The sequence below is a fragment of the Marmota flaviventris genome, chromosome 2 (assembly GCF_047511675.1).
Source record: "Marmota flaviventris isolate mMarFla1 chromosome 2, mMarFla1.hap1, whole genome shotgun sequence".
NCBI classification, from domain to species: domain Eukaryota; kingdom Metazoa; phylum Chordata; class Mammalia; order Rodentia; family Sciuridae; genus Marmota; species Marmota flaviventris.
In genome coordinates this window covers 168,068,160-168,090,289 of record NC_092499.1, presented here as the reverse complement: position 1 = coordinate 168,090,289, position 22,130 = coordinate 168,068,160, and the positions used below count along the sequence as shown (strand labels likewise).

At 39.7% G+C, this 22,130-nt stretch overlaps 1 long non-coding RNA gene across 1 annotated transcript in view; it reads right to left on the bottom strand.

Moving 5' to 3' along the window:
* LOC114079522 (uncharacterized) overlaps window positions 1-22,130 on the bottom strand; it is a 38,521-nt gene that overhangs the window by 2,696 nt on the left and 13,695 nt on the right. The window contains exons 6-8 of the long non-coding RNA XR_003580492.3: window positions 18,145-18,257; window positions 17,263-17,444; window positions 3,282-3,362 (exon numbers count right to left, since the gene is read on the bottom strand). This is a non-coding gene — a long non-coding RNA (uncharacterized lncRNA). The remainder of the gene's footprint in view (window positions 1-3,281; window positions 3,363-17,262; window positions 17,445-18,144; window positions 18,258-22,130) is intronic.

Here is a 22,130-nt window from a genome sequence, read left to right as displayed (position 1 = left end):
ACTTTTATCTTCCTTCCTGTCCTCCAAATACCCACCAACCAAAGTTCAGCCCTTAACTAATCACAACCACCACCATCAGTACGGGCCCCAATTTGTTTTTATAACTCTATGGACTTATCATAAAATGCACCCATTTAGCTGGGCATATAACTCCATAGCAGAATGCTGATCTAGCATTTTAATATAAAATTCAAAGGTTGTTTAGTATATTAATAACAAAGTTATCCAGTATAATTTTAGAACATCATTATCACCCCCAAAGCAAGCCACATGCCTATTGACAATCATTCACATCTCACTTTCCCAACCCTAGACAACAACTAGCTTATTAATTGTCTCTATAATGATTTTCCTGTTCTGAATATTTCACATAAGGAATCATACAATGGTCTTTTTATCGCTGACTTCTTTCACCTGGGCTTCTTTCACTTGCATGTTTTCAAGGCTTATTCATGTTGCAGGGTGTATCAGTACTTCATTCATTTTTCCGACCAATTAATATTCCATTGTATGGATATGCCACATTTTTTTAATCCATTCATCAATTTATGGACATTTGGGTACTTCCACTCTGGACTATTATATCTAATGCTTCCATGAACATTCATGTGGAAGTTTTGTTTTGTTTGTTTGTTTTTGTAGACGGATGTTTTCAATTCTCTTGCCATCACAGTTTTACCACCATAATGGTCTCTACCACTACATCCACAAACAATGCCACCACCAATACCTCTACACGATCACCTCTACCACCACCCCAACCTACACCATCTTCATTTTTTACATTGCCTATACTCCTTCTCCACTATCTTAACCAGCACTTCCACTATCACTGTTTATCACCACCTTTATTACAATCACCATAATCACCTCTATGATGTCTGTCACCCCCACCACCACCTATACCTCCACATTGCCCACACCACCATCTCCTCCATCACTTCCATGTCTTCCACCTGCACAACTCTCTGCATAACCCCATAATAACAATGCAGATAAATGTATCCTGATTCCCTAGGTTGACTGTCAGATAATTTTACCCACGAAATTTGGTGAGACCAGTTATGATGAAAAAACAGAGATGACAACATTGTCCTTGTAAATAAATGTTTGCTGTTCTTTGGCCTCTTTCCAAGCCTCAGAACACATTATGTAGGTTCCCCAATGCTCAGAGAAGCTATTCTAAGGAACTAGAGTAAGAACACATTTATTCCTTAAAAATCATGGCAGTAAAAAGGGATGCTAGAAGACAGAGAAAGTGAATATGTTCTATATGTCAAAATTGCCAAAGGGTCAGCATGTGGGCCATGTTCTGTTCCAAACTCCATCTGTTCTCCACCAGTCAGTAAATGTATTCTCATATTGTTTGAGAATTTAAAATCATACACTAAGTGCATGAGAGTTAAAATACAAGCATTTTGCTTTTAAGACCAGTCACATAATTCATTGTGAAGCACATTGCCTTTAATGATTTCATTTGTCGTGCCTCAGTTCTTATGAAGTCAGCAACTTCTAGCTAAAGGAGGATAGATCCCCAGGGATAATTCATCTCTGGGCAATGTGCCAACCCAGGAAATGTATTAGAAATGTAATGGTTAGTGAATACAGAACACTGTAAAGGCTAAATCTTCTATGTCCCCCCAACCCCCATACATGGCACTAGGAAAGGACCCTTCTACAAAAGACCAGAGCTGAAGAGTGGTCCCAGATCCTAGTGAGACAGTCCTTTCCTCTTGTCCTTCTCTCCATTTCTAGTTTCTGTTATCCCTCCTTTAAGTACTCCCTGGCATCTACTTTGACCAACTTTCCTTGATTTCTATGTCACTAAATCATTAGCAAATTGATGATTGCACTGGCTATTAAGAGAAAGGACAATTTCATATTTTATGACAATCAAGTACATGCCAGACATTGTTAAGTGCCTCTTTTATGTTGACTCATTAAACCCTCTTAAAAATTCTGCAAAATTGGCTTATATTAGTCCCCTTCTGCAGATGAAAACATTGACAGTTTATTTGAACAAGATCTCTTAGCTAATAAGTGGCAAAGGCATGATTCAAACCAGATATGTGTGGCTCTAAAGTTCAAGAGAGGCCAAGAAGGTACATTCCATGAGACATTTGGCTCTCAATTCAGCCAACGAGGAAACTCCAGGAGACATTTGGCTCCAAGAGGAACAGCAAACATGGCAGGAATGGATTTCTTAGAAGGTCTTAGGAAGCCAGTTTTCATTCACTCACTCCTTCAATAAATATTTACTGAATTTCTATTATATGCCAGGCCCTGTTCTAAGTATTATGGGTATAGCAGTAGGGAATCAAAAAAACTAATAGAGAAAATTCTCTGTATTCATTGAAATTTAATGCTCAGAAACAGTCTTCAACCAAGGATGGATGGGGAGTGGACACTCTAGCTGCCTCAGTCCTGGGTTGGGACACCACTGAGGTATGCATCCTTCATTGTCTCCCTGAGTTTCCCCCATGGACTCAATCTCCAGTTTCTCTCTTGAGAATTTACCTGATGATTATCACTGTCTGTATTGTCCACCTTCTCTTCTTTCTCTTTCTCACCTTGCTACTTATGTTTCCTAGAACCCTTTCTCAAATAAACAACTGGTCGTGAAATTCTTGTTGGAGGGTCTACTTCTAGGGGAGTCCTCCCAAAGACAACCCTTTCATGAAGTTCATGCCAACTCCTGAACATCTCCCCAAAGCACTGCCATAGAGCAGTATGCTGCCTTCCACCTACTTCTAGCATTCTTTGGATCCATTCTTCTTCTGTGAAACTTCCCTTAATACTGTCAGCTAGCATCTAAAAACTGGCATTCCTTGGGGATGGGATTGTGGCTCTGTGGTAGAGCACTTGTGAGACACTGGGTTCAATCCTCAGCACCACATAAAAATAAATAAATAAATAAATAAAGTTTTTAAAAAACTGGCATTCCTCAGTGAAGGGCAAGGGCCACTTGCAAATCAATAACAGCTATCATCTGACCCCACTGCCCTTCATTCATGAAGTCCAGCCTTTGTCCCTCATACACAGCAATAGCCCTCTGCAAACAAGTGTTGGTGACATGAAATTTTATAGTAAAAGATACTATAGTAAGAGATAATAAATGATACCTCCCACAAAACTATAAAGAGTTTATAAAGAGTAGTTTATAAACTACTTTTCATGCAGCTGCTATGAAAAGAAAATTTAATCAAGAGTCTTGAAACTTCCCTGAGCTTTAATCTGTGTGTGTCTAAGCTAAATGCTGTGACAATGCTTGCCTTACTTACTTGACAGGACACTTGGGAAGATCAACTGAGATGACGTTCATTAAAATGCCTTTTAAATCTTCCGTGCCACCAGGATGATAACTAAAGTGAAAGGAAACACAGTCGGCACCATCAGGAATAGAAACAGTCACCCCTTGCCACTTTTAATTAGAGTGTACATTCATCACATGTGTGTGCATACATTATACTCAGTGGACTTTGCTTAGGTTGAAATAAATTAAGTTTGGAAATGTTTCATGCCTTTATCAGATCTACCCAAAAAACAGCCCAGGTATCTTCATTTTCTCAATGTAGCAGTTAGTGTGCAAATTTTTTCACAATTAAATCTCAATCAGTCTCTCTGACTTTTAACTAAAAGTCAACAACATTAGTACTTCTTTCTCCATCATTTACGTCCCCAAAATAGAAATGATTCCCTAGATGTACTATTGGTGTGAACCAAATGGTGCTATATTCTGCAGTATCCATATATTACTATCATTAGCATTTTTGTCAATACTATTAATAATAAAGGAAACCAGAATATAGATCCAAGGAATATAGTGGAGGCTATGAACCTTGTTAATGAGTCCTCCTTGACAAACTAACCTCAAGACATAGTGTCTTCCATGATAAATATTTATTGAGCTGACAATTCTACAGTTTGGCATTTTGGACTAAGCTTGATGCAGTGCTGATCTTGAGTGAGCTCCTCATGTGACTCCAGTCCACTGGGCATTTTAGCCTATGGAAATTGGCTAGCTATTGCTGAAGCTCCTCCCCCTTCTCCCTGTGGTCTCTTGTTCTCCTGCCAGCCAACTAGGGTTTGCTCTCCTGACAAAATCAGGAGTCCAAGAAAGAGTGGACGCTGCATGTCCTCTTGAGGCCAAGGCTCCTCACTTCTGCCCTGTTCTATCAGCCAGGGCAAGTCACAAAGCAATGCATATCCCAGAGATAGGGAAAAAGACTTCTCTTGTGGAGAAAAGCTTCTAAGTCATATTGCAACGGGTATACATACAGAGAAAGTTGAAGAATATAGCTATCTGTGCAGTCAATCTAACACCACCAGAGGCATATGGAATTCTTCCCTCCTCTGTGTCCTATGGAAACAACTGGTTAGGGTGAATCCTTTCTGGGTTTTGGAGTAGGCATATGTGAATATTCTTCCCTTTTAGTGACATTAAAAAGAAAAAAATGTCTGACTCAGAGTATCAGCAGCCCACAGGAGAATTTGAGATTCACAAGCAGAGTGCCAGTGGGGTAGGGAGTGGCTGATGAGTGGATGTGGCAGCCTGTCCATAAGACTGACCTTAATCCTAAAATAACAAAACTAATCCCTCCTATTCAAAGCGATAGGGTTTTAGCCACCATCATTAACCCCTAAGCACCCAAATCTTCAAAGAGAACATTTTTAAATGTGCCAAATAGAACTGGATGCTCAACTAGCACTTGATAAATACGCTTATTCTGGGACCTTCTGTGGTTTCCCTCCCTCCCATCTTTTATTTGTCGCTCTTTTGTGGAAATTTACACTGGATTTGATTTGGGGTGGAAGAATGCTTTTATTTTCCTCTCTTCCCAAATCTTTCTGTACAAAAATATACTGTTCTCTTTGCTGAAGGAACTAAAAAGACTGATTACTCAGGGATGAAAAAGAAATTATGTGTGTCAGAGACAGCTTAAGTATACACAAGATATATCCTGGGTGTCTGGGGGCGTGGGGTGTGGGAGGTGACTGCTGTCTTCCATGGCACTGTCTTTAAAGGAACCGTGACAATCGCCAGTTTAGGAAAAATGAGGCAAGTGCTAATGGTGTATGTTTTTAAACCATCAGAGGCTATGGAGATAGGAAGCCCTAGAGACCTGAATCCATGCATCGTTTGTTATTAAAGGCAAAACTGCAAAGTAGGCCAAAGAGATTCTCCAAAATGTTAGCACTTTTTATTCCCCTCCTCTAAAAATGCACTTTGTTTTTCATACCTATTGATTTGACTGTGACCATGGCCGATTTGATTTTCTACCCTCTGAGAATAGTTAGAAATTCTTCAGTTAAGATATCTCTACCACGGGGCTCAGTGGCACACACCTGTAATCCCAGTGACTTGGGAGGCTGACGCAGGCTGTGAGTTTGAAGCCAGTCTTGACAACTTAACATGACCCTCAGTAACTTAGTGAAACCCTGTTGGAAACTAAAAGAGTAAAAAGGGCTGGAGATATAGCTTAGTAGCAAAGCACCCCTGGGTTCAAGACATTCCTACCAACTTTCTTAGGATAATTTTATTCCAACGCAATCACTTCAAACCAAGAAGAAACTTCAAAGTGGCTTGGAACTGCTTTTCCTAAGTTAAAGAATGTTATAGGTCAGTTCCTCTGAAAACAAAGAAAGCAAAGTCTGGTAGAAAAGCCTAAGTATAAGTAGTTTTTCTGGGAGTATGATTACAAGGAGCAGGAATGAAGGATGGGACAGACAAGTGGTGAAAAAGACTTATTGGAAAGCCAGCGGAAATCCTTATGGAGGTATCAATATTTTCATGCACCTGGATGTTTGATCTCATGAGACAGCTGAAAAGTCTATGAAACGCCTATCAGGACCATATTCCCGGAAGGAGGGGCAGGTGGACAGCATTTATTCTTCAGCAGCTCCCATCTCCTTTTAGTCAAGAATTGCCACAGGACAGAGAATTAACTCCCCTGTTTTTCTGAGTTGCGCACATGAAAGCCGAACCATTCATTGCAAAGATGTCCTACACCAGAGGACCAGAAAAATTCCAGGACAGAAGAGGTGGAGCTGAAGTGGGCAGTGCCAGCAAATCCTCCTCCAAGACTGGTTGAAGTCTGTGTGAAATTGGTTGCCAATGCTGTGGCTGGAATATGAGTCAGGGATGGGAGAGTTTTAAGGTGTGTATATAAAATATTATTATAAAATATATATTAAAAATATATATAATATGTATATTAAAATTCCATTAAAACATTTATGCCCAACAGGGGGCATAAATTGGTACAACCACTTTAGCAGGATCTACTAAAGCTAAACATATGCATACCGTATGACTCAGAACTTCCATTCCTAGGTATCAACCTAACAGGAAAAATACATACTTTTGTTTACCAAAAGGTATGTACTAGAATATTTGTAACAGAAGAACTCATAATATCCAAACTGAAATTTACCCAAATGCCCATAAACAATAGAATGGAGAAATAAATTATGGTTATATAAACATAGAATACTGACAGTAATGAGAATGAGCAAACTGTAACTATAAACTAAAGCAATAAATATATTTTGTTAGTTTGATGTAGATGGAAGAAGCCAAATACAAAAGAGAACACATTATTTGATTCCATGCATACAAAGTTCAAAATCAAGATGAATGAATCCATAGTGTTAAAAGTTAAAACAGTAATTTCCCTTGGAGATAAGATAGTGACTAAAATAAGAAAGTTTCTTGGATTCTGCTAATACCCTGCTTCTTGGTAAGGGTGCTGGTTACAAGAATGAATGCAGTTAGTAAAATCTCACTATACCATATTATCTGTACACTTTTCTGTATGTTATACTTCAACAAGAAGTATAACAAGTTTTTAAATGGTTATAAAAATGACAACAAGCTGTACAATCTCCAACACCCTCTGGGCTCTCCATTCAGTTCTATAAAGGCCTTCCAAATACAAAGAAACCCCTCTTTCCCAACTTTTTTCCTTTCCTTTCCTTTTCATTCCTTGACTTTACCTTGTATTCAAAGGGGAAAACTGAAATTACCACCAGGGGCACAAGTGACACAATTTCATCGCAAAGTGGAAAAAATGCCTCCTTAAGTAGAGCAATATCACAGCCTACAATTATTGGGCACAATGTAGTACTTCCATTTCCTGTCACTCCTATTACAAAATTTCTAACATTTAACTATGTAGACCTTCCTTTTTATATCAAGTAGACTCCTAGTAGGACAGGGTAATTAATGTAAGGAGAATTTAATAACAGGGACTACTTATGAAGGTGTGGGCAGGTTTAGGGAAACCAAGAAGAGAGTATATTGCTCTGGGACTAGCCACAGTGGAGGGCCCTTCTCATCCCTAGTCCCAAAGAGGCAAGGTAGAGAGCAGTTTCCTTGAACCAGCATCTGAGAAAAAAATTATCTGGAAAAGATAATTATCTTTTATTTATTTTTTTTTTACATGGAGAGGAACACCTGGCTGGAGCCACAGCCTTTGGCAAAGACCTGAAGCTGACTTATAGCAATGTAGTGGAGAAGAATCTGGGAATAGATGCCACAGTTGCCCACACCTCCCCCATCTGATCTCTTGCCTCCCATGTGCTCCATATACATGATTCCCATGTGCAACCCCACCAGAAGACAAAGGAAAAGAGTCAGTGATGAAATCTACAGAGACTGTCACTATCAAGACCCAAAACAAAGTAGAGAGAGTAGAGCACTAGTATGGAGGGGTGAAAGATGGCATCCAGCACACTCTCTCCTATAGGCATCTCCTCCAGGTCACACTGACTACTGAGGCTATTATATTAAATATAACATAATATAATGTTAATTATTTTATATATAATATATTAATAACATGATATTAAATGGTATATTAAACAGTCCGACTGAAAGTACCTCAAGCAAAAGAGGACTTGTGATGATGAGTCCCATGGAACTAGAATCAGAATCATGGACATTCTCTTCCTCTTGCTTATGGGGTACATGATAGTTCCACTTTTGTCTTTATATTCTCACTGCTTTTGCTGCCTCATGCTTACTACAGTGAATCAACCATGTTTTCTCCACTCTCCATTTTCTTGTCAATTTGCAGGTTCTGCTCTATCGCGTTCTCCCTCATTCTCTAAATATTTCCTAGTCAAATTCTCCAAAAGAGAATCCCACTAGTTCCTCCCTTACAGTCTCAGCAGACAACTTCAGATTGCTGAGCAGTCTATGTTTGGATTGGCTGAGCCGTGTCATGTGACACACAACATAGCCACCCTTGGTCCAATGAGCTATTACTGCAGAGCTGAGTCATGTGACACACAACATGGCCACCTAAGCATCAGGACCTGCCTGGCAGAATGAGAACAATGAGTGAGTATGTACTGATATCTGAAGAATCATCTTAAATCTCTAGTGGCCGACACATATTATTTTTAAATGTGGATGTTCCCAAAACAGAGACTAAGATTTGGCCTTAGATTTGGGTAGTTTATTTGGGAGGTGATCCCAGAAAGCAGAAGCAAGGGATTAGATATGGAAGGAAAGCCAGGATAAGCATGGTTGCCAAGGTCACCACTCTTTGCAATGGTGTTTGATTTCATGAGACTGCTGAGAAGTCCTAAGAATTTTCTACCTAAGAGACAAGAAACAAGAGCATGTATTCATCAGCTTTCATTTCCTTGAGTAAAAGGTTTTCCCCCAAAGTGTTAATTCTACCAAGCTTGATGCCCAGGACTGAGTTCAATCTCACTAGTGCCCACCGGATTGGCAAAGCTCCGAGACAGAAAAAGAAAGCCCAAGGTACACAACAAAAAGCAAAACTACCAGTCTGAAGTCAGTTGAGCCTGCATATAACTGTCTACCCATCCATGGCTGAAGTTAGAGCTAAGACCAAGAGACCATAGATAGTTCTATTACCAAATAGTTGATAATGAAATTCTTCGACACTCCCTTCAAAAGGTGAAGTCTAATTCTCTTCCTATTAAGTGTGGTCTTAGTAACACACTTCTAATTGTCTTCTCTTCCTGACCCGCCCCCCCCCACCTTTTTTTATATTCTTTGCAATGTATTTCTTGTCCTCTTAGCCTTTGATGAAATTCTTTCCCAAGTTGCTATGTAATTCATATGATTTCTGAGTTAAAAAAACGAACAAAAATGTTTCAATCCTTAGCTCTCTGGCCTCTCTGAGATATTTGATATTATTAACCTCGAACTTCAAAACTACTTCCTGTTTTATATGCAAACACTCTCCCCTGGACCTGCTCTTCCTTTTTGACTGTTCTTTCTCAATCTTCTTTGGTTTCTATTCCTTTGCTCATCTTTTAGGTGTTGGTGTTTCCCTAAGGTACTAAATTTGGTTTGCTTCTCAAAGTACAGTGTATTTAAACCCAACCTTGCCTAGAATAGCTTCAGCTGCTACCTTTATGCAGAACATACCAAAAACTAGATATCTGTGGCAGGCTTCTCTTCTGAGGCTCAAAACCACACTTCTGCCTACCTACTAAACACCTCCTTCCAGATCACCCACAGGCACTTCAAACTCATCAAGCCCTACAATGAAATGTTCACCACCACCCCCTCCTAAACTTCTCTGCCTTGGGACTGAAGCCAGGTACCACCCCCTCGTTAACTCGGTCTTCAAGTCTTGTCTACACCACCTCCGAATACCTCTCCTGCTTTTTCCATTTCCATGGCCAAATCGAGAAGTCACAGACTCAGGACAAACTTCCCCAATTCCTGCCTACATCCAGCGCCAGCCTCCACACCACACCACTCTCAGGGGAAGCTTATCAACCATTTTTTCTTCTCAAATAATACTTCTCCAATCCTTCAAATGTTGTCTTTCTTTAAGTTAAAGTGCAAACTCCTTAGCAGGACATAAGAAGCTATTTGGAATCCAGTGGTGTCAACAATTAGGACCCATCCATTACTATTGTTCTCTATGTTATTAAACTTGCAGTTACCTGAAAGGAGGTACTGATTCCACTCCAGTCCGGTAAATATCAGCTCAACTTCATGACTTCATTCAGGTATTAACAGAAGTCTTCAACTTGCCTGACCACCCCAAAGCAGATTTAAGCACACCTCCTTTACCCTCCTCAGAGCACCCTATATAAACTTCAAGTGTGATAATTAGCATATCGATTGCAGAATTTGTCTTTATGTTTTGTCTTTTTCATGACATTATAAGCTTGTATCAGTTACTATAGCTGCAAAACCAGTAATCCCATAATCTCAGTGATTTATGAATATTAATTTTTCACACTTTTACAGGTTCAGTAGATCTGTACTGGGTTCAGCTAAGTGGTTCTGCTCCTCTCTGTTGGGCTCACTCATACATCTATAGGTCAACTGGGATTCTATCCAAGCTCAGTGCAGCTTTATCTGGGTTAGCGCTGTTTCACTTTTCCCTCATCCTTAAAGGAAGGTATTTTGTCTCAGTCATTGTAGCTCTTGGCATGAGATTGCTGAATCAAAATCAAAGGCACAATGACATAAATAATCCATATTATATATATTAACCATAAAATATCAAATTAAAGCCAAACCTGTCCTCTATACTTTCTAAACTCTTCCTGTAACCATACCAAAGGGAAAATATACTCATTCACCCTTTTTCATATTATTGTTTTACTATCCCAATGAATGTAATATAAGACTTCCTTGTTTCTTGCAACCTGTCAGCAGAACATTCAAATTCTAGGTGGTGTGTGTTTGTTGTTTTTTTTTTTCCTGCAAGGTAAACAATGACTTGTTTGCATTCCCTGAAGCTATCTGAAGAAAAGACACTATGGTAGTTTAAAATAAGTCCACAAATTATTGGATGCTCCCTTTAAAAGGTGGAACCTTAGTGACTCATTTCAAAGGATGGGAATAAAGAAGAGGTGACAATGTGTACAACTCCTGAAACTAGGTTATCAGGGGCCTTGTGGATTCCTCCTCTGGATCACTTGCTCTAGGAGAAGCCAGCTGCCGTGTCATGCAAGCTCTCATGTATAATGACAACAGCCATGTGAATAAGCTTTCTTAGGAACAGATCCTCTAGTCCCTTCTGAAGACTACAGTTCTAACCAACATAGTGACTGCAGCTTCATGAGAGGCCCAGAACTGGAATCATTCATCTATGCTGCTCCTGCATCTGAAGTCTCAGAAACTGTGAGATAATTCATGTTTGCTGCTTTCAGCTGCTAAGTTGGAGGAAATTTTATTCTGTAGTGATAAGTGTGTTTGTAAGCTTTCCATTACAAGAATACCTGAGACAATCAACTTACAAAAGTTTTAGAGGCTTCAACCTATGATTAGTTGGTACTGTTGCATTGGGTCAATGACAAAGCAACATATCATGCTCTTACCTCATAGCAGGGAAGTGAGACAAAAGAGAGGAGTGGGCTGGGGTCCCACCATCCCCCTCAAAAAGATGCCACATGCTCTGATGACCTAAAATTAGGCCATCACTAAGCCTCACCTCTTAAAATTTCTACCACCTCCCACTAGTTCTATCCTAGATACTAAGCCTTTGACACATAGGTTTTTGGGGGACATTTAACATCCAAACTGTAGCAACAACTAATTCAGTTTCCTTGTAAATAAATTATTCAACTCTCCTCCAAAGCTCAGTTTTCATAATTATAATATTACACCTGCTTCTAAGCAGCACAAGCAATATAAAATATATCACTTCCACTCCAGCCTAAGAATCCTTCTACCTAGTGTCAAAAAACAATAACAACAACAACAAAATCCAAAACTAATTAGCTACCTTCATTTAAGGCTAATAGGAAACTAACAGGTTTTAGGAGGGAGTATCAACTTTGATCACAATTCTCGGCCAGGATTACTGACTTGAGAAGCTTATTTGCAAAGAATTGGAAAAAAAAATTCGAAGGTCATTCCTTTAACTGAAGCCCAATCTCTCATTTTCAAACTCCTGTTTCTGCTGCTATCCCCTGAGTGACTAGATTACTAGAACATAACATGACCCCCAGTTTATTGAAATGTTACTAGGTTTGCACTCCTCAGCTTGGCCCTGAGAAAATAAAAACCTGTGGGCCAACTCTGGCCTAGCCCAGAGGCAATAATGAGAGAAATCATGTGGCTCCTAAAAATAATGAAAAAAAGAGAGCAGCGCTTGAGGTTATGAGTCACTGTTGTTTGGAAGGCTGGAGAAGGAGGGCAGAGAGAGGAGGAGAATATAAAAAGATTTGGACAGAAAATAAACAAGGGCTCTGCAGACAGGAAGCCAAAGGAGTACCCCAGCCTCAGGCCTCGGAAAGCTCCAGAGCAGGCTAAGCTGCAGGACGGTTTGGGAAAAGACTGCGCAGCAGAACATCTGCCTCCACCCATCTGCAGTACTGTGAGGCCTTGTGAGCCCCTGAGTCCCAACTTCAGCCACTAGACAGAAGCATCTACCTCCCCTTCATGGCAGGAAACAAATACCAAGAAGTGACTTTTATGTGGCATTGTGCCCAGCCCAGAGGGTACACAAATGAATAAGGCCTTTAGGGATTGAATGAGGAACCTGATCAATAAACAGTCATATACAAAAGAATATATGACAGTATAACAATGGTAGAGCATTTTGTTCAAGGAATTATGAGAGACAGAGGATAGCTTCCTGCTTTAACCAGAGCCTAGAGGTGGTGGGAGGAGAGATCTAAAAGAGGTAGTATATGATCTGCTGACATTAGAATCATCTTGATGGAATATTTGTGGTGGGAACAGTTAATTCCAGGAGGAGATAAAAGCACAGCTGTATTAGTTTTTCTATGGTTGCTGTAACAAGTTACCACTAACTGGAGGCAGGTTGGGGGGAAGGGCTTAAAAACAACAGAAATTTATTCACTTACTATTCTAGATGCTCCAAGTCCTAAATCAAAGTGTTGACAGAACCATGTTCTCTCAAGAGGTTCTAGGGGAGAATCTTTCTTACCTTTCTTACCTCTTCCAATTTCTGGTGCCTGCCTGAATTCCTTACTTGTGACCCCATCACCCCAAGGTCTGCCTACCTCTTCAATGACACCTATGTGTCAAATTTCCTTCTGCCCCTGTCTTATAATGACATTTGTAATCGAATTTAGGGCCCACCCATATTAACCAAAATAATCTCTCCATCTCAAACTATCAACAATCACATCTTTTTTTTTTAAAGAGAGAGAGAGAATTTTTTAATATTTATTTTTTAGTTTTCGGTGGACACAACAGCTTTATTTTATTTTTATGTGGTGCTGAGGATCAAACCCAGTGCCCTGCTCGTGCCAGATGAGCGCAGTACCGCTTGAGCCACATCCCCAGCCCAACAATCACATCTTTAAAGACATTTTTTCCTTATAAGGTAACAATAAATGTCCAAAAATCAGGACCTAATATCCTCGGGCAGCCAATACTCTGCCTACAAGAACAATCTAAGACCTGGACACACAAGTGCTCTTGTTGAGTGGACATTGAGCATTCTTCCAGCTTAAGGAGAGGTGAAAGATGAAGGAGGAAAATATCAGAGCACGGAAAATGTTATAGACCTGGACAGGGAATGTAGACTTGCTTTGGAAGGCAATGGCACATACTTAAAGATTTTAAGTGAAAGAGACAGAGTTTCTGTACTGGAGATTCCCCTAACTGAAGCATGAAGTAGGGTAGAAGACTAAACTAAGGCTGGCTACTAAATCCTACCCCAGGAGTTGACTTTAGAAGACCACAAGTAAAATGAAGATAGGTAGTACCAAAAGGAGAGAGCTAGGACTCTCCCTGTAGCCACTTGGTCAGACTTTGTCATCAAATCATAATGCCATAGGATTTAGACAGAGGGGTTAAAGCCCTGAGAGGACTACACAAGTATATAAATAGTATACTATTATATATACATATGACATCTTGCTAAACAAAAGAGAAATAAATTAGGCATGGTAATACCCAGCCATTTCAGAGGCCAAGGCAGGAGGATTCCAAGTTCAAGACCACCCTGAGCAACTTAGGGAGACCCTATTTCAAAATATAAAATACAAAGGGCTGAGGATATAGCTCAGTGATAGAGCACTTGCCTAGCATGCACAAGATGCACACCGCCCTGAGTTCAACCCCCAATACAGCAAAGAGAGAGAGAGAGAAGACGAGTTCTTACAGAGACTGAGAATTGGGGTAAAAATGGGCGGAGGGGGGCAGAAAGCTAGTGACACAGTGGAGAGGTCCCTTGGCTTATAAGTTCCTCTTGGAAAAGCCAGTGCCTGTCAGAGCTGACTCACCCAGGAGATGCTGCTGCCCACTCCCCTACCCAGGGCAATCTATCATCAATGACTAACTGATATTGGGGACCAAATGGGACAGCTTTTTTTGCCATTCATGCTCCAGAGCTCCCGGTGATTAGGCCAAGGCGACAGCTGAGACCACTTCCTTGTTCTGCTCCTGTTTCTGCCCTGTCCTGTTTCCCTCGTCCCGTTTCATACTTCTTCTGAGAGCACTCCCTAAATAAATCACACAAGAATCCTTCTCTCCGGCTCTGGGTAGGGAAACTGACCCTCAACTACCCCCATTTCTGATGATGCAGCCCTTGAGACAATCTTAGCTAAGAGATGGGTCAGCAAGCTGAGATTCAAATAAGTCATCAATGAATTCTGGGAGAATGTTAATTCTGCACACACTAAAGAGAGAGAAGAACATTTTATGAACAAAATTAATATTCAATAAACAGATGTCCCAAATCTAATGGTCTGTGCTAAGTACAGTTTTACTTCCCCAGAACAGGTTTCTAATTAGAGACTATTGCTTTGGCATTTATATCATCCTTTCTTGCACTGAAAACTTATATTTTTGTAATACACACTTTGTTTTCACTAAATTTTCAAGTCCTCATGGATGGGACTTCACATGATGTCACTGTTTTCTTTCCATAATACCTGTCATTATAGCTAGTATTCAGAAGGAGCTCAATCTAGGCTTAAACTCACATGCTCTTTAGTTTATGTGGAGTGGACGCTAGCATTTATAAAGCATGTCATATATTCAAAGTGTGGTCCATGGACTAGTAGCATCTCATTTGAGAACTTGGTAGAAATGCTGAATTCCTGCTTCCACCCAAGATCTGTTGAATGAGTCTCTGGGGGAGCTCCAGGAATCTGTGTGTTTGCAAGATCTCTGGGTAACTTCGTGGATGTCAATGCTTGAAAGCCAATGACACGTATCATCTCATTCAGTTTGTTGAGAGACAGATCAATTGGAAAGAGGATGGACAACAGAAAATTACAGATAAAAAAAGTGAAACAGCAAAAAAAAAGAAAGTGAAGAACCAACAGGAACTAACCCCCCCCCAAAAAAAAAGCATCAACCAGGTTCATGCCATGGAGTGCTGCTTTAGGTTCAAGCTATCCCAGTCCACCACTGGAACTCAGAGCCCAAGTTGAACATTGGCTGAATGAGCAAACTATTTATCATCTTCATCCTCTTTCTCTTCATCAATAAAACTAGAACTAGACAACACCTAGTTCTAGCACACACTGTCTCAGTAAGTTATAATAGATCCATTCAAAGGAATACTGTGCAATCTTATGGATAAGTTAGGCTTATATCTGCAGACCTTCCATTAAAAGCCCTTGTTTGTTTAAACATCCTATTTCCTTACTATTTATTTTCCTAGAAATTGGGAGATGCTTATTCCTTTTTGGAGTGGGGGGAGGAACCCAGGATTGAACTCAGGGGCACTTGACCAATGAGCCACATCCCCAGCCCTCTTTTATATTTTATTTAGAGATAGTGCCTCACTGAGTTGCTTAGTGCCATGTTCTTGCTGAGACTGGCTTTGAACTTGTGATCCTCCTGCCTTGGCCTCCCAAGCCACTGGGATTACAGGCGTATTCCACTGCACCCAGCTTTTATCCCTTCTTCATGACATCAATACTTATCCCAAATAAGTTAAAAGTCATGCTGAAATCAAGAGCCCACCTATGAAGGTAAAGAGAAGTAGGCAAACTTGAGAATTGCAAAGGAGATAAAAACCAGAATTTGGCCATGGATTGAAAGACAGTATTGGTCTCAGAGTCAAATGGCTGGTAGTTCATTTAGACTGCCATTCCTAGAACAAATGGAACAAGTTAGCCTTGCTCCATGTTCCATGTGTCTCATTCTCTGGCCTAAAAGCCTGGGCACTTGCTATTGAGGACAACAGGGGTACAAACTGCAGTGGAAATGAGCAAACTGTTTCCCAAGTTTCTGCTTAAATCACATCTGCTAATGTCCTACTGGCCAGACCAAGTCACTTGGTGAGATCAGAACCAAGGCAGAAAAATTGGCTCCATCTTTATGGATAGCTGCAAAGCCATGTGGCAAAGGGCGTGGACACAGGAAGAGCTAAAGAGTAGAAAGAAAGAGCTAAAGATATAACTTAGTAGAGCAATTGACTAGCATGTACAAGGTGCTGAGCTCAATTCTCAATACCACAAAAACAAAACACAGAACAGGAAGACAGTGCTTTCCGAAGAACGGAAATCTCCTTGACAGTGACAGCCAAGGACAGCAGACCACAGACATTTACACAGTTGTGGAATGTTGCAAATAAACGCTATAACTCTCAATAAAGTCAGCCAGCTTAGGAAGTCAAGAATTAATGTGAATTTAGGGCTCTGTGGTATGCCAAAATTAGGAACTCTCTACTCTCTGAACAGTTTTATCACAATGAATCAGAAATTTCAGTCCTGCATGAAATGGATGATAGATGATTTAATTCTCTGTTTAGTTCCCCTTAAATCCAATTATAAATGCTTCCCAATAATAAGTTACTTGGTGTCTTCTGTAGGTGTGCTGCTCCAATAAGCCCATAGAAACTTCTAGAGGAACAAGTTCTGCTACTTTCCCCATGCAACTCATTCTGACAGTCAGGTGAAGGTGATGGTGCTGGAGGTGGGGTGGGGTGGTATGTTTTCACTCTATTTTGGGGGGGGGTGATTTTTTTAAAACTCATGACACAAACTGTGGGCCCTTGATGACATCAATATGATTTTTACTTTATTTGGGACAAGAAGAGATAAGCATCTCCCCAATTTCTAGAAAGATAAATAGCAAGGAAACAGAATATTTAAACAACAAGGGCTTTTAACAGAAGGCCTGCAGATGTTGCCTGGCTCTCTCTATGGTTGTGGATCTGTGGCCTGTCTCTGGGAAGAGGCAGGAAGCCTTGGGGGCCTGACTCAACAGTAGATAGAAGTCATGGTCTGGCAATCCTATCTGCTTCCTTCAAGAAAGAAACATTATAAAATAGTAGTGCCAGGGCCCAAGGCAGTGCAGTGTCCCAAGGGTCTCTGACTTACCCAATGTGCCCTCTTCCTTATGAACTTGGAATTGTGGTGGAGGTGGGGCCGACCACTGGGACACACCGACTATGTTGGCACATGTTACGAATGGAAAGGTACCATCTGTGCTGCTGCTGGAAAATGATGATGCAGAGCTGCGACTTCTCAAATGTTCCATCTGGGTATAATTGAATTGCTTTCTTAAAATAAAAAATATCCATATTTGACATACATCTTTTATTGTAATGATTTCCACATTCCTTCCTTAAATTTCATAGCATTCACTTTATGAGAAGCATGATATAAACTATTAAAAGCCAGGAACAAAAGTCTTCAAGGGGATGGCTGTGGTGTTTTTGTTTCTCTGGCTGACTTGCTCTTGACTTTCTTGTGATTTCAAAAACAATTTCCATATGCAAAATTCTGTCTCACCCATCTGGAAAAAACAAATCCCAAAGGGATCCCAAGAAAAACAAGTAGAAAGAGAAATTCTGTTATCTTCACACAGGAGGAAAACAAGACATGAATTTGCCAGAGTATGCAGTTGCCTGCATTTCCAAACCAAGAAGAGCTACAATTAATTTTCTTTCCTACAAACCACGTTACTTCTGAAGAACATTCTGAGAATAATAATAAGGGTAATTAGGAGCACAACTTAAATTCAGAGTGACTTGTTTCTGAAGCATTTAAAGCATAAGAGGGAACAAAAATACTCAGAGGGGACTCTAACATGACTCTCTCCAGGTAAAATTATAGATTTGAAATCTGTTGTTAGCTTACTATGGCAACCTTTGTATTTCATTTCCAAATGCTGAACTTCTGTCATCCTCTTCCTTTGGGGGAGCCCTTCAACTCTTGCTTCCCCTGGATTCAAATCATGCCACTGCCTTCAGTACTTACCACCCTCCTCATACATGCTATGCATGCACATCCCCAAACCAAGAATAACAGCCACACGAGGAAGGATTTGGCCATGCTCTCAGCAAAAGCACTTAAATGTGTTCTTCTGATTTCTAGAAAGAAACAATTAAACATAACTCCAAAGGGTTAGCACTAAGCAAAAAAGCAATTATTTGGCCTTCTGTGCTATTCTATTTTAATAAATGCTTATTAAGTGTCTAATCTGTGTTGGGAGCAACAGAGAATGCAAAGAAAAAAAACAAAACACATTCTCTGATCTTGAGACATTTACCATGTAGAGTGAGAACAAGATTGAAATATTTATAAGCAGTTCTAAATATATGATCATCAGATCAGCAGCAGCAGCATCACCTGGGACCCTGTGGAAAATGTAAATTCTCAGGCTCCACCCCAGACTTTCTGAAGCAGTATCTCTGAGAGTGAGGCTAGCAACCTTGTGTTTTTTCATAAGTCTCCCAGATGACTCTGATGTTCCCTAAAATTTGAGATTCCTGTTGTAAAAAAAGCATGCTGAACAAATGGGTCAAGAGAGAAAAAAGTAAAGGAAAAATAGCATCCATTTTGGAAGGAGGTCCTGGGGTGACAGAATTCCCATGAAGCTGGGAAGGTTATTTAAGATACTGAAATGTAGGGAGTGGACAGAGTATAAGGACATACTGGGTGAGTGAAACATGAGTCAAGCAACAGAATTCAGAAAACAGGCAAGTAGAAGAGTCTAGTTTGAATGACATGAAAAGATACAGAGGTCAGAGTCTGAAGACAGGCTGGCATCTCAAGCACAAAGTGAGGATTTATGTTATGTGTTCACACAACTCTCAGTTCTGTTTTGATGATTAGAGCAACGCTCTGGAAAGATGCCTCAAGGTTTCTATAGAATAACTTGCAAGAAGAAGATACACAGGAAATGGAGAAATAACTGAGTTACAACTGGATTTAGGTAGGTGACAATGAAACTGAGGAGTTTGTAGAGGAAATGTACAGATGATGGAAAATGTTTTAATATAAAAATTCATTGGTGAATCATAGCAGGACTCGATCGAAAGAATTTAGCAACTGACTCAATATCAAGAGGGAAAAAATGGGGAGAATCAACACCTCAATTAATAGGAGATTAGTCATGTTATAAACCAAAGAGCAGGGGATAGGGAGTTGGTTTGAGGACTTTGCTTTGGACATAGTTGATGCACTCACTATACTATAGTTAGGAATACAGGCATAGGGTTTATAATAATAACTATAATATTCTGACCACATAGGCTATGCCTGGCACTGAACTAGATACCTGACCCATAGTAAGAATGGCTTCAGCATAAAAGTTTATTCTAGTATATAGAAGAAATCAAGCAGAGGCAGTGCAGAACAGATGTGGTGGCTTCATGAATTCATCAGGGAGCCAAGTTCCTTGGAAGGTCCTGCTTCAGGAGCTTTTACTAGAAAATTCCATCCTCAAGGGTACTTCATAACTTAAGATTGCTTTTGAAGCTTCAGCCATCAGAAAATGGTGACTGAAAATATTGGAATTGTTGAGAAAAATAGTATAAAGAATGGGAGGTTGGAAAAAAGAATGTTGGAGAATGACCACAAAGAAAAAACAGGAAGATACACAAGAAAGAAACAGAAGAAACTTCCAGCACCGTTTCTACAAAAAGCAAGGAAACACAAAGCTTCAAAATGCAGGGAGAGGAGAGTAAGGGATATCTAATGGTATCATCCATTGAAACTGAAAAACACTATGGGATTGGAGAATGTGGGTTCTTAGGTGACCTTCAGAAGAATAAGCATCATTCAAGTGTTTTATGACAGGAGATCTTAAAGTTAAGGAAATATTAGGTGGTGAAATTATGTAATAATATTTCTCTTTCGGGAAGTTTAGTGATACAGGGAAAGAAAAAAATGGTGGTGACTGAATTTAGCCATGTTGAAGTAATGTTTTCATAGATTAGAAAAGCTAAATAAAATTTCTATTTCTGATGTAAGGTCTCTCCAGAGACTAGATTTAAATCATTTGGGTGTGTGGGATAGGACAGCAAAGCACTTCTTCCTTGGTCAGCAGCTCCAATCCGATTCCTCCCACGGAAAGTGGAGCAAGTGTCAGCTGATATCATATCATAATAAGTGGTTGATATTACACTTTTTACAGGTTGTCTGGTAAGCCTAATTAATTTATTTTTTGTCTTTCCCCCTCAAATCTGGGTGGAATCTCATCCAGTTCTGGCTTGTGTTCTTGAAGAAAAATTGTATTTCTTAAGTGAGGATGTTTCATTAGCTTTCTGCACTCTCCCAGGGGCAGCAAAGGCTCTCTGGGTGTTTTGCAAGACTGCAGAATCTGAAATGGCAGGGCCACAGCTCCATTTCAGCAAAAATAAATATCAGATTACAACACATTGTTTTTGCAGCTGACTGAGGCTTTGGTCTAGTGCATATTTCATTCTGCAGTTGCAAAAAAAACAAAAAAGAGAGAGAGAGAGGAGTTTCTGGCAGGGCAAAATTCAGTGTTTGCATCATTTCTTTATGAAGCCATTTTCTACTCTCAAGGGCTGCATTCCCAGAGGATTTTCCCCCAACAAATGCCTGGTACTTTTGGAGTACTCAGCAAGCATGACTATCTTCGAAGGCTGTTAAAAATAAAGACAGATAGTTGGGCCAGTTCTCTTTGCATCCTAACTTTTCACCCCCACCCACCCTCCCTCCCTAGAAACCTTTGTACTACACAATTATGAAAAAAATGGCTGACACTGAAACCACAGCATTCCTTTGCATTTCTAATTTTCTAACCTGAAAATTAGAATCTAAAAGCTGCCTGAGGCGTATCCAAATCTTTTGACTTTGAAATACACACATCTTTTACCATTTTAGCTATTTTGAGAAAGATTTTTGATGTACATGCATGCTTATAGAAATTAGAGTATTTCATTTTTATCCTTTTTTCCCCTTCTGGAAAGATATCAGACTTGAGGAGTGTTTGCATTATAACTCTTAAAGAATGAATTTGAATACCCAAATTTGTTGACTGTGTTTTCTATAGATAGATAGATAGGTAGGTAGGTAGATAGATAGATAGATTAGGACTGGTCCTAATTTGGAAAGTGGGTATATTTAGGAAATAGAGTTATCCTACTTGACCCTGCCTTTAGGTATAAAAGTTGAGTATCTCTTTATCCAAAATGCTTGGACCAAAAGTGTTTGGGATTTTATATTTTTTAAATACTTGCATATAATAATGAGAAATCTTGGTGATGGGACTCAAGTTTAATCACAAAACTCATTTGTTTCACATAAGCCTTATACACACAGTAATTTTATAGTACAATATTTTTAGTATACCCGGTTTGACATGACTTATCCCATGAGATCGATCATGTGAGGAGTTGTCCACTTATGGGGTCATGTCAGTGCTTAAGAAGTTTTATATTTTGAGCATTGAAATTTTTCTATTAGGGATGCTTTACCTGTACCAGTGCTGTAACAAGTCTTAGTTTAGATTCCCCCAGAAATAAGCCCTAAGCCAAGGTTTTGAATACAAATAGTTAATTTGGGAAGTGATTCCAGGAAACATTGGTACGGGGAGTGGGGATAATGATCAGGGGAGAGAATACAGCTAATAAAGTTATGCTTGTGGGCATCTAGTGCTTTATATTACTGAGGATTTCTGGGAGTTGTGATAAAACATGAAAAAAGCCCTCCACCTGAAGGCTAGAGAGGCTTGTGCATTTATTAACCAATTCTCATCAATGATTGATTGACAATTCCAGCCAGAGATACCAGTTCTTCTCAATCACATCTATAGAGTCAATGCTATTCCAGTAAAAACCCCAGCACCTATTTTATAGATAACAATAAATTGATTCTAAAGGATACATAGAAAAACAAAAGACCTAGAATAATTGACACAAGAACAGAAAACAGAGTTGAAGAATTTAAACTATCCAATTTCAAGACTTACTCTAAAGCTACAATAATCAAGA